This window comes from Chanodichthys erythropterus, chromosome 10 (assembly GCF_024489055.1).
Source record: "Chanodichthys erythropterus isolate Z2021 chromosome 10, ASM2448905v1, whole genome shotgun sequence".
Lineage (NCBI taxonomy): Eukaryota > Metazoa > Chordata > Actinopteri > Cypriniformes > Xenocyprididae > Chanodichthys > Chanodichthys erythropterus.
The window spans coordinates 36,810,800-36,825,228 of NC_090230.1; positions in this window are offsets into that span (position 1 = coordinate 36,810,800).

A 14,429-nucleotide genomic window follows, 5' to 3' on the forward strand; every position below is an offset into this window, starting at 1 on the left:
CTTGATTAGTAAAAAAGTCACTTAAAGTTACAGTATGTAAGAATTCTGTCTGCTAGAGTGGTGTTTCCCAACCCTGTTCCTGGAGGCACACCAACAGTACACATTTTGAATGTCTCCCTTATCTGAACCACATATCTCTGGTCTTGGAGTTTCTACTAACGAACTGATGAGTTGAATCAGGTGTGTTTGATTAGGAAGATTTGGAAAATGTGTACTGTTAGTGTGCCTCCAGGGGGGTATTCCAGAAAGCAGGTTATGTGACATACCTGGGTATGTTTAAGAGTAAGTAAGCGGATAACCTCAGCTTTCGGTTCCAAAAACGGAGGTAACTTTTAGGGTATGTAAGTAACCATAGCAACTTGCTCTCTGAACAGAGCAGGTTATGTTAAAGGGTTAGTTAGTTTAAGAGGAATTCAGATGCATGTTATATTATCAATATGGTTATATTAATGTATTTAAATGTGTTATATAGTTATAGTTATACACAATGTTATATTATACAATATATAACTGTTTATTCAATTCTAATATATGAATGTATTTTATTGTCATCTCACATGGATCTGCTTTTTATCCTTTATAACAGGACATTTTCTATGCTATAATTTCTATAATAAAATACATATCATATATGTGATATCTTATTTAATAATTAGTATCAAACAATATTAAGAATAAAAAAAATGATTGCATAACGACCCAATAGGTGGTGATGTGCACCAAGTAGGTTATGTAAATCGCCATTAAACAAAAGAAGAAGAATGAAGTAGAATGGTGCGCTTTTTCTTAGCGTCTGTTTCCATGGTGAATCATCAATTCGTCGCTCTGTTGAGAATGTCTTGTGTGTTAACCGGGAACATACTCTGGGTTGGCTGAACTTACTCCCGGACGCATTTTTGGAACCAGCATACCATGAGTAAGCAAGGTTTGGGTTAATCAACCAAGAGTTCAGGGTATATGTGACAGTAAGTTAACCCTGCTTTCTGGAATACACCCCAGGGTGAGAGGGTGATAAGACCACGTATCGATGTATTTTCTTATCCTAACGAATATTTGTAGGAGCGCTATCTTTTTTCTAGGGAGTCGTTAATTTATTTAACAAACCTACTAAAACCACACATCTCAAACGTGACAAACCGCGGGTCAGCGCTTAGCGCCGAACAAATTCTTTGTATTGCTCTGCGCATTTTTGCTACGGGGAGTTTTCTCTACAATATGGCCGATGCAGAGCATGTGGGAAAGGCAACAGTGTGTAGAGCCGTTCGTACAGTATGCATGGCACTGAAACGTTTCTACACACTTTTGTACAGTTCCCACTTTTGTACAGGGCCTAAATATTTCTTGTCAATATACATTGCACTGTATTCTTAAGAAACTGATGTAGAGAAAAGTAAATGCTTGTCGAGTCATGCCACATGCTCAAAAAGACAATTGTTCAGCTTTGCAAATTAACAAAAGAAAGGCAAGCATATTTAAAATGTAATAAAAAGAAAACTTGCGCATTTACTCTGTCAGTTATTTTTTTGCTAAGCCAATTGTCTTTCCCTCGCATATGCAGCTGTATTGCTTTTTTTCATTATAATGGGCTTGAACTCCTCGTAAGCCAACATTAAAACTTCTAACTCTGCTTCGGAGAAGTACGCGGCACGTAACTTTTCACCCTTAGTTTCCATGGTGACTCCTGAATTCGGCGTTCCATTTAAAATGCCTTCATATGTTCACCGTGCGCGCGCATTTACTCAAGATTATTAGCAGTAGGTTGATTAAACTAACTCAACACAGGTGTTTTGGAACCGACATACCCCGAGTAAGCAGGTTTTGGGTTAATCAACCCAGAGTTCAGGGTTAATCTGATGGTAAATTAACCCAGCTTTCTGGAATACACCCCAGGAACAGGGTTGGGAAACACTGTGCTAGAGGTCACTAGAAGCCTATTCAAAACAAAGGCTTAGCTTGATGACGCCAAGTTTAAAAGCGTAATCTTGGGACATGTGGTGTCCACCTCAATGGACGGTGCAAAAGAATAAGGATTGGACTCTGGAAGAAATCATGTTCATGGATGCAATTATTAACATTACTGTAGTATGACGCAAAGCAGGACAGAGTGTTGTGGGAGCTGAACGAGGCTGCTGGAGCGATTGTGCAACACACACCTCACAAGCATCAGAACTTTTATTATGCCACAGTCGCCGGTGCAACTTCCGCTATAGAGTGCCCCAGGGATGACGCGTTTTTGTAGGCAAAACCCGGAAGCGAGTTAGCATTTTAGGACTTCCGGTTCCAACGCCATAAAGTCTATGGGTTTTTTGAATGGGTTTTTGCTAAATCGCCTGAAATAAGGTCTGTGGTAAACAAAGCCTCTAAATACTTTCACGTTTTGATCTATGACATAAAACACACCAGTTATAACCCACTTGTGATTTTTTAAACTTTTACTGTGTCTTAAATTCGTCGGTTGCTAACAAATTGCTAAAAGGGACTACTATGGCGGGGACTTTAGACGTCATCATGACAAACAGGACATTTGGACAGCATTTCTCATGAAATAGTGGATAAGTATTCATACACAGCGCATATATAATCAGTGAGCATGTTTTTAAATAGAGTTGTTTTCTAAATAAAGTTTGAGGATGCTTGGTGGTGATGACGTTGATCCGCGACCATGGTGTGCTGTAGTCCGTTTATAGCCTACTGTTAGCCTTTTATATCTGACGACTTTATTTAGGCTTCAAAATCTATAAATGTTGTGTTAACTTGTAAAGATTATCTTGATAGACAAAACATGTAAGTGTCATAACCCTTTGTTAAACACAGAGCTTATTTTCTGCGATTTTCCAAAAGTCTATGGGAAAAATTAATAGCTTTCAGTCGAGGGAACCTGTGCGCTGCTAACTTCCGGGTTGGCCTACAAAAACGCGTCATCCCTGGGGCACTCTATTCCGGTCATGAGTATGAGGCATAGACTGTAAAAAAATATGGACGTAGCGTCCGTGACGTCACCCATAGAGTTCTGAACATCAGTTTTGAAGCAAAAATGAGGCCGCGGCCATCTTAGCTGCGCGTCACCGCACGTCACTCCCGGATAACTGAAAATGGGCAAAGAGGCGGGGAGGTGGTTTGAGCTGATGTGATTGGTTGCTGAAACCACGCTCGCCTAGCTCGACGTGACCACGTTAGCCAGCAAAGGAGCTATCTATCTAGATACTATCTAAATTATTAATAAAGATAAGTTTTAACATCAGAAAGTTCTAAAGGTTTACTGTCAATTTACTGTGTTTATATAGATTCTCAAACACCAGTAGTGTTGGGTGTGCAAATAACAACATGGAACATCAAATGGGACTTCATACCTTTATAATAGAGATCGCGAGATGAATCCAATCTGTGGCACTTGGGTAAAATATAAATGTCCATTGCAAAACAAAAAAAAACATTTCACATTTCTTATGAATGATCTGCTCTCTGTCATCGTTCTTCAAGAAAGGATGCAATCTGAGCAGCGATGATATCTAACAAACAAATGAGCCTGTGTCCAAAGTATATTTTTTTCAAAATAGTGCAGCAGTTTTAGTTATAATATCCAAGCAGTGCTGTCAGAGTTGTATATCCTCCTGGTATTGTCATTGTAGTAAATCTCGCAATCAAAAGTTTCAGCCAATGCCACGATCCAACAACGTGTGTTCTGTGTCTCTCCCCATGCATGCACACAAACACACATCAGTCTTGAATATTATGCAGCAAGCCATATTTTATAATTGTATAAAATAATCGAGAAAAAAAGCACAAAAACGTCTGAGATGCCAAATTCAGCGGCAGCTGAGGTAAAGTGACAGCTCACAGACAGCATCGCAATCTACCTGTCACTCAAGTGACCACGCCCTTAATTATGCAGAACTTTAAGGCTTAATATAATTTAAACAGATAAGTTATAAAAAAATTCACCCCCCTCAGAGTTGTCATGAAGGGCAAAAATAGCAGTATAGACCAAAACCACAATTTGAACCAACTTGTAAACATGTTTTTTTCTGCTATAAACTTGGCCAATTTAACATGGGACTCTATGAGATTCTGCTCTCTTTTGGAGCCTGTCCCTAGCGGCCAGTCGATGAATCGCAGTTTAAGTTACTTCCGTATTGGCTTCACGAGAGAAAGGGGGAGGTTGCCGCTTGGTATGAGGTAACGCAGCTCCGTTTATCATATTAGATACATTTGAGTGTGTTGAAAATTATGTTATAAGCCAGAGATGTCAAGTAACGAAGTACAAATACTTTGTTACCTTACTTAAGTAGAAATTTAGGGTATCTGTACTTTACTGGAGTAATTATTTTTCAGCCGACTTTTTACTTCTACTCCTTACATTTTCACGCAATTATCTGTAGCCTACTTTCTACTCCTTACATTTTAAAATAGCCTCGTTACTCCTATTTGATTTCGGCTTGTTTTCATTCCGGCTTGAAAAAAAAAAAAAAAAAACTATCCAGATAAATCATCTGGATAGAGTGAATTTGATTGTGGCTGGATGAGAAGTATAAACATATACCATTCTGACACCCTGTATGTACGCGATCCATCGCACCTGCACGTGTCACAAATCACGTCACACTCCAGCAAGGAGGACAGTGTTGGGGGTCGTTACTCAAAAAGATTATTTCTTAAAAATTATTATTTCTAAACGGGTGCTTTCTCTTCGTCCTCCGCAAATTAAGTTACAGTAGGTAGTTCGGTAGAGAGTTTGAATAAATTAGCGTATACCCCGGTTTTTTAACTTTTTTTAGTGCGACCCTTTTTATTTATGTGACCCATAGTCATATACAACCATCTAGCTAAACAAGCCAAAACGAATTAGTTTAAAACGAAACTGAAGGTAAACCTGCGTTGCTTTCATGGTGTTATACATTCTCTTTCGGTGAAGTGGAGCAGTGCTTTTGCTGAACGGCACGGATTGCACTATATACCTTTTATTGACTATTGTTATTTTTTTTTTTTTTATATATTTTATAACGAACAAGCTGCGGTGTCACGTTTCCAGTGCTTTGTTGTGTGTGCGTGAGGCGCGGGCGCGATCAAACAGCATGTCTTTGCAGGGGACTTGTCTCATTGTCATGGCAATGGTTCATGGCCAGGTCAGATTACTTCAGAGTTTGTTGCTGTTGGATTGATGCTCAGACGACCAAACAAACGCCGATTAAACATGTTCAGTCTAGTAAAGACTGCGACCAACGCCAGCAGGGGTATCACACCTATCCAACAAACTCCAACAGACGAGTTTGTTGGCGTTTGTCGGTGCGGTGTGAACTGAAATAGCTGAAACCTACCCACATTTGGCGGGTGTTAATGTCAAGCCCTGATTGTTAAGCTTGCCCTGGGTACACCAAAACTACCCGCACTTTTCTTGCCTTTGCCCTCACAGATTCCTCCAGTTAAGCTTGGATGTACATTTACATTCCAATAAAGGTCAGTGATGACATGCCTCTGAAGTTTGACTTTTTGCACCATTACAATACTTATAGGCAACTAGTCATCATATCGTCCACTCCACGAAACACATGTTAATGCTCAGTAGTACACATATATGGTGCTTTAATGTATTTGCATTGTACTAAAATGCGTTCATTTTCAATGGGCATAGGCCTATATGCGGCTGAAATGGGTAGCCTAGTGCATCCCAAATTTTTCAACATTAACCTTTTAATATAACATTATAGTCATTATGGTCTTTAGAAAAATGTTTTTTGAGGAGGTGGGGTGCACAATAGGCCCTTGTGGTGCGGGCTAAGCTTTTGTCCTTAACAAGCAGTACAATTATCTCTTATGCTACAATGACATTTCTACTATGGACTATAACTCAAGCCTGAAATCCCATTGTCTATGCTTTATTTTACCCTTGGTTTAAAATATCAGTTAAACACATCTTAACTCTTAATATTGAAGCCATCATCCTCTCTCTTAGATATATTTATATATTATTAATGATAATGTATAGTACTTTTATGTATTTGTAAACTGAATGTGAACGTACTGGATACCAGATGTGCCATAAGCTCATTAATATGAAAAAAAATAATAATAATAAAAAAAAAATAAAACTAATTTAAATGAAGGTAAATAATTATATTTACCTTGCAATTAGAATCTGATGTGCATATGTTAAAGCCAACATTTAAGCCAACATTTTTAGTGTTTATTTGATTTTGGATTTATTCATTTCTAGGCCTCAAAACATAAATACATAGAAAAAAAAAAACTTTTAATTGCAGTAATTCTCCAATAGGATGAAACAAATACTTTGAAGTGGACATGACATTAAACACTTCATGATGTCAGAGTAATGTGAGCAATAAAAATACATTTAGCTAAAATCTTCAGTTGTGTAAAATTGAATAGATGATGATTAATTTTCCCCTGAAGCAACAGTTTTACTAATGTGCATTTACAGTAACAGAGCATTTACAGTTATTCTGTTCTTGTAATCAGCTGAATGAGCATAGACAGGCCTAATGTTAAACCATACTGTTTAGATGCAAAAGGGAATTTAAATTTTCATATCCCAATTCAGCCAGAAGATGGCGACAAATACTTGTGCAAAACCAAGGCATCATTGTCTCTCCATTGACACATTCTAAAGCTTCATCACATACATCCTTCATAGAGAAAGGAATCCCAAAGTTCATTGCGACAGATTCATGAGGTGTTAATAATGTGGATAATAAACTTATTTAATTCAGTACTGAAAAATATCAATACAAAATGTTTTTAATTTGTATCATGTGTATTTTTATTCTTATTAATTTATCTTGCTGTTAACTTGTACAGTATGTTAACATGCTAAAATCAGATTTTATTGAAATCAATTGTGAATTCACTTTTTTCTGCTCTTTGTATGTTTGTGTGGAGTGGCAGCCTATAGAGAGTGTTCCAAATCAGTTTCTTTTAATGTTCCATGACAGTTAGAAGACAATTGCCTATGATATCCATAAAGGCCACTAGGCTGATTGAAATGTGTTGGTAATTTGGAGACACATTCTGTGGACTGTTTATGAAAATCATGAGAAAAGAGTGATCAGTGGGTCATCTCTTAGTAATTTAGTTTTATTTTCTGTTGATCGTTATGTGGCTGTGTGTCACTCTTTACTGTACACACAGAAAATCACCACCACTAAAACTCTGATGGGCATCTGTCTCTGTTTGTTTTGTTCTTTAGCTTATAATAGTGAAGCAATTAGCTGTAATTAGTGTTGTAATTAGCAGCAGCAGCTATTTAGACTTTTCAGACAGAATAGTGTGTTTTAGAGAGTGCTTTTTTATAATGAGTTTTATGTGGAGAATCACTTATTCTTCTGAGGAAATCTGAGAGCAAAGCTGCTCTGACATTAGGAATCATTGTGACAGTTTATCTGCTCTGCTTTATTCCATACTATATATTGTCTTTAACAGGGATTACAATAATATCTTCGACCACAATGACATTTCTAACATGGATTTAGCTGTGGTCTGGTCTGAATACCAAATCTGCCATTAGATCATTAATAAGAAAAAAAAAAGAAAGAATGTGAGTAGAAATAATTACATTAATTTATGTCATAAATAAACTAATACTAGAGATGGGACAGTATGAAAATTTCATATTATGATTATAGTGACCAAAATTATCCCGATTATCAATATTAACTGATACGCACACTGAAAACATTTCAAAAAGTTTTATATTTGAAAATCAACAAACAACAAATAAAATTAGCAGCTCTATGCACTTTTTTTAAGCATAAATATTAAATTATATGACCGTCATCAAAAGGCAACGCATTATAACACAGCACACATCCATGAGTAGAGAAAGCTATCTTCATTATCTATGGCCTAAAAAAATAACAACAGACACCTGCTAGAAAAATTACATGATTTAGAAACAGAAATAAGCTCCAGCAAGATAAAGTATTTTTATGCAAAACCATATACCTTTATTTACAAATAAATTATAATAATGGGAACATTGATCTTGGAATGAGTTTCATCGTGTTACTGTCGTAACCAGACGCTACGTGCTGTTTAAATGCTGAATGGAGAATGACTGAGAGAGATGAGTTTCCATTAACCTTAAAGACTTAAATATTAATTTGTAACTCACATTAAGCTATCGAATGACTTCAGAAGTCTTGGAATATATCTTCTCACAAAAAAAAAACAATGTTGCGTGCTGCAGCTGCATCAGACTGATGCTGCCTGGACAGGATTTACCACAAGTTTTGGTTTTAATGATAATTACATTTTAAATGATAATACTAACCGCCAGTACATTTTATTGTGTTTTAACGTGAAACCAGTAATCGTCCCATCCCTAACCAGTACAAACGTGACTTAGTTCTTTTTGAAGGCCTTATTGTTTATTTGGCTGAGATGATTTTTTCACTTTCAAACATGTTGATAGTCTTGTTTTTACAGTGTGTATAGAGTGTCAGTCATTTGTATCATATATGAGTCTGGACCATAAGAGTCATAACCAAAAGAGTCATTATGGTTCATGCATAAATACACATTACAGGACATGTGGTTTTGATTACATCTGATTGATTATGTTATGCCAAATGTACACTGCAAAGGTTGCACAGAAGCGCATCAGATGCATCATTTGGGTGTTTTTACACAGAGTGTTTGTTGTTGCACAGCAATTACAACTGTATACTTTTATTCTAAAGGCCAAGGCAGGTCTTGTAGAAGCTTTAAGCTTTCTGTTCTATCTTAAATAACTTGACTCTTCCATAACGCATCTGTATCCAATATAGCATTGTTCCCATTACAGAGAGCGCTGTTTCTCTGGCAGTTTCAAAAGCGCATAAAATTGCACTGTGCACTGTGGCTTGGCTTGATTAAAAAGTCTATTTGTCTAACAAAATCCAAATTTCAAACATTTTTTAGAACTCCAGACTAGGGTTGCCAAAAGTACCAGTACATATTCTGGCCACCACTGCCAGTGTTTTATATGTTAAGCTATTTATTTGAGAAAATTGTCATTTTACAGAATTACTGATCAATTTGTAAATTTGTCAACTCAGTGACCATTATGCACATTTGTTGTATTTCTGAATAATAGTTGCATTTTTCCAAAATAAAACAAAAGTTTATTACAGTCTGTTACATACATACAAAGGCTGCTGTGCCAATCTAATAATATTATTTATTATCATTGCTATTATTCATTAACATTGCTTGTTTGTGGTGGTGGGTTCCAGAATGCCATAATCGTTGTTCACTGTCTGTGATGCGAAAGTGTCTGATGCTAATTTGCTATGGTCTGAGCACTGTCATGATGCGTCACCTTACATAACATTTTTGTTGGTTTTGTGTGTCGAACAACCCACCCAGTTTCCACCATCTTCTACAGAAGTGAACACAATGATTGTGTGCTTATGCAATTATTTGTAAGGAGAATTTGCATCTTATTATATTTTGGAGATAACTCTCATACTCACTGTGGTGTTTGCTTGTTCCCTTTCGATACTCTCACTCGTACTGCGTATGGGGAAAAGCTCCTTTTTTCCTCCTAGCTGAAGCCTTATTCAATCACGCAGTGAAACTGCACGCCGATTGGCTCAAAGGAATGAAACTCTATGAACCAATGACGGCACGGTGTAACCACTAGGGCTGGGCGATATATCGAATGCTTTTGTCACGCGCATTTCGTCAGTAAAGCCGGTTCCCTGATTACCGCTAAATCGCCATCACCTGCTTTCAAATGGAGCGGCATTTAATAGACAGAGCTGTAGTTCACTGACAAGCCACGCAATATCGCGTTCAATATCGATATGAATCGCTTTACAATCCGCCCGCCATGAGCTTCCGGATTCCCCTCAACTAGTGTCCTGCTGCCATCCGCAAATTTCAGCGGTCTAAATGCCGCTTCTGAAAGAGCTTATTTCAGTGGACTATACTGCTCTAGAAGAGCCCCCACAAACGCCGTTTTCATGGCGACGGCATTTCCATGCCGTGCCACAGTTGTGACATCTGCAGAGCCCTTCTGCAGGATGACGACGGCCCAATGAGTGCATCGGATGTCTGGGGAAGACCCACGCAGAGGCTGTGCTCACCGAGACGTCATGCCCGCACTGCGAGTGCATGAGTCTCATCTCCCGCCCAGCACGCTCTCCCGTCTTATTCCTCCTGTGAGCCGGCAAGGAAGAGACAGCGGGGCAGAGGCGCTCAGTGCACAGATTTAGGAGAGCCCACGTCGGCCCAGTGCCCACCTGCCTCTCCTTCTCCAATTAGGGAGCCATCCCCCATCCTCTTCTTGCGCCCAGAGCAGCGTCCCTCAGGGGAAGCGAGCGACCTTGTCTCTTTTGGCGGATCAGAGGACGAGCCGTTCGATGATTTCATGTCGCTAGTGGCATCTGAACAGGAGAAAGGGGTGGTGATCAGGACCCCGCCCCCCTGCCGTCACTGGAGCCCATCGAGCCCGCGCCTGGAATGGACGCCGAGTTATTCCGCGTGCTTTCTAAAGCCGTTGAGGAGCTCGACCTGGAATGGGCTTCACCTGAAGAGCCAGGTGGATGAGTGGTATCTGCCGGGTCGCCGCCAGACCCCCTGCCAGCGATCTGCTCCCTTCTTCCCCGAGGTCCACGCGGAGCTCACAAAGTCATGGCGCGCTCCTTACTCTGCCCGCCTGCGAACTTCTTCACCTGCGGCCTTTACCTCGGTTGATGGCTTACCCCTGTCGCACTACCGCCGCTATCGCCGGCCAAGCGTACGCTTCAGCTGGGCAAGCCACTTCGGCACTTCACACCATGGATATTCTCCAGGTGTTCCAGGCCAAACTCCTCCGCTCCCTAGATGAGTCTGGGATTGACACACCGGCTTTCCGTGATCTGCGTAGCGCCACGGACCTGGCCCTGCGCGCCACAAAGGCCACAGCTCACGCCATTGGGTGGTCTATGGCCAGCCTCGTTGTGTTGGAGCGCCATCTCTGGCTCAACCTCACAGAGATTAAGGATGCGGACAAGATGGCCTTTCTAGATGCCCCAGTCTCGCCCTCTGGTCTCTTTGGGCCAGCCGTAGAAGGGTTTACAGAGCACTTCACCGCCGCACAGAAATCGTCCCAAGCCATGCAACATTTCCTGCCAAAGCGCTCCAGCTCTTCCTCCACTGCAAGTCGGTCCAGGCCTGCGCTGACCCAGCAACAGAGCAAGCCTGCCCCTTCTGCGCCGCCGGCATCTTCCTGATCTGAGGGGAAGAAAGAGGATGGGGCCAGGTCTCGCCGCGGCCGGACCGCTGCAAAAGCTCTTGCGCACAGTTCCTCCGCCACCGCGCTTAGCTCCGGGTGTTGGGGACTGAAGTGCTATTGTGTATCCCGGGCCCACAGTTGCTGCGCCCACACAAACCGCCGTTCTCATGGCGAACATACAATTTTTAAATTGTCAAAAAGAGAGCAAATTTCCTCTTCCATTAATGTCAGTGCAAAGACCCCCATGTGGCGGTCTGTCACCAGACGTTAACCTACCCCTTGCCACCCAGGCCCAGGCCTGGCAGGCCATCCCCGGTGTGTCAGAATGGGTTATGGGGATTGTGCATCAAGGCTACTCACTGCAGTTTGCCCGCAGACCCCCGCGATTCAGCGGCGTGGTCCCCACTTCAGTCAAACCGGACAACACCCACATCCTCCATGCAGAAGTGATGTCTCTGTTAAGGAAGGGAGCCATAGAAGTTGTTCCCCCTGCAGAGAGCGATTCAGGGGTCTACAGCCGTTACTTCATCGTCCTCAAGAAAGATGGCGGTCTCAGACCCATCTTAGACCTCAGATTTCTGAACCGCTCCCTCATGAGACGGAAGTTCAGAATGTTAACGTTGAAGCAGATCCTCGCACAGATACGTCCCGGGGACTGGTTCTTCTCGCTGTACCTGAAAGACGCTTACTTTCATATCCAGATAGCCCCCCACCACAGGTGATTCCTGAGATTCACTTTCGAGGGTGTGGCTTATCAATACAAGGTCCTTCCCTTCGGGCTGTCCCTAGCTCCTCGCACTTTCACGAAGTGCATGGACTCCGCACTCCTCCCTCTAAGACAGAAGGGAGTCAGAGTCCTGAACTATCTCGACGACTGGCTCGTCCTGGCCCAGTCTCGTACCAAGCTAGAACGACACAGATCCATGCTCCTCAGCCACCTTCAGTGCCTGGGACTCAGGGTCAACTTTGCCAAGAGCTCACTGCTCCCCAGCCAACGTATCACGTTCCTGGGTGCAGTTCTCGACTCAGTCCAAATGAGGGCTGTGGTCTCTCCAGAGCGCGCTCTGACGATTCAGAAGCTCGTGGCATCTACCAGGAACAAGGCCCGTTACCCTCTAAGGTTTTTCCAGAGGATGTTAGGGCTCATGGCGTCAGCCTCTCCGGTGCTGCAACTCGGCCTTCTTCGGATGCGGCCTCTGCAACACTGGTGGAAGCTCAGGGTCCCACCTCACGCTTGGCGGCACGGCCGCTTTTTGAACATGGGTTGGGGCGCCGTGCTCGAGGGCAGACCGGCTTTCGGCTTGTGGTCTCACGAGCAGAGCCATCTGCACATCAACTGCCTCGAGATGCTGGCAGTCGAGTGAGCCCTCCTCTGGTTCCAGACGTTCCTGGAAGGGCACCATGTCTTGGTCCAATCGGACAGTATGACAGTGGTGTCTTTCATAAACCGTCAGGGAGGCCTCCTCCTTTACGCCTTTCCCCCATCGCAATGATCCCCTTACGTCATCAGGCGAGTCAGGGAGGAAGAGCACAGAGTCCTCCTGGTGGCCCCGCTCTGGAGAACCCAAATCTGGTCTTCAGAGCTGTTCAGGCTTTCCGTGAAAGCCCCATGGCCAATTCCTTTGAGGCGGGACCTCCTCTCTCAAGTGAACAGGACAATCTGGCACCCACGGCCAGAACTGTGGGCTCTGCATCTTTTGTTCCTCGATGGGAGCCAGTGAGCTTCCTCAGGAACATACTGCACACCATTTCTCAGGCCAGAGCCCAGTCTACGAGGCGCCTCTACGCCCAGAAATGGTCGGTCTTCATTGACTGGTGCTCGGCACGCAATGTGGACCCCGTGGAGAGTGACATATCTCATATATTGTCTTTTCTCCAAGAGCGGCTGGAGAAGGGTCTTACGCCCTCCACGCTCAAGGTGTACATAGCAGCCATTGGTGCGTTTCACGCCCCCATTGATGGCCAGCCAGTGGGAAGAAACGGCCTCATTGTGCATTTCTTGAGAGGCGCCAGGCAGATGAATCCCCCTAAGCCACTCACCGTTCCCACTTGGGACCTTTCCACGGTCCTTGCAGCCCTCAGAAGTCCTCCCTTCGAGCCGCTGCAGTCAGCTGACCTCCGGCCCTTGACACTAAAAACCGCTCTGCTACCTGCTCTAGCATCTGTGAAACGTGTAGGTGATCTGCAGGCCCTCTCTGTGAGCCCTGCATGCCTTGAGTTCGGGCCCAACGACTCCAAGGTCATTCTGAAACCCAGGCATGGCTACATCCCTAAGGTGCTCTTTACTCTATTCAGAGCACAAGTCATCTCCCTCTCGGCACTTCCTCCTTCCACGGACGAGCGAGAGGCAGAGCTGCTCTGCCCTGTTAGGGCGTTAAAGATCTACATAGAGTGGTCTCGACCATTTAGGCAGTCTGACCAGCTCTTTATCTGCTTTGGCGGCCGCACCAAAGGGGCCCCGGCCTCAAAGCAATTCCTCTCGTGTTGGATTGTCGACGCGATTGCTCTATGTTACTCCTCCTTGGGCCTGGACTGCCCCATGGGAGTGAGAGCACACTCCACTAGTCAAGTCAAGTCAAGTCAAATTTATTTATATAGCGCTTTTACAATTGGTAATTGTTTCAAAGCAGCTTTACATATTAGAAGCACAGAAAAAAAGGGAAGTGGTTAAAACTGTACAAACAAGCGTGGTAATATGTAACATATACAAGATGGTGCTACATTAAGCCAATGTCGGCTGACTTCCAGGGGTGGAAAAAACCCCCTAGGAGAAAAACCCAGCGTGCTAGCACTGGGAAAAAAGTCCTAGGAGGGAAAAAACCCCTTGGAAGATATATATATGTAAATGTATATGGAGATCAAAATCTGAATTGTACATTTTTATTATAGAGATTAAAAATCGATTATATATAAATATATGTAAGCGGATACGGGGATCATGGGCTACGTTGTAGTCAGGTCCAGACGCAGGTTCTCCATCTGACCTGGATACGGCCTGGATCCAGCACCCGGCAAACCTCAGGATAAGCAGAGAGACAGATATTAGCGGAGATGCCATTCTTATTCTGATGTACAGGTATATCTAGTGTTATAGGAAATGTTCTCGGTTCCGGCCGACCTAATTATTGCAGCGTAACAATCCTTTAACGGATTTGAAAAATGTTAATGTATTGATAATGTGTTATGTGTATGCAAGAGCAAAGAGATGTGTTTTTAG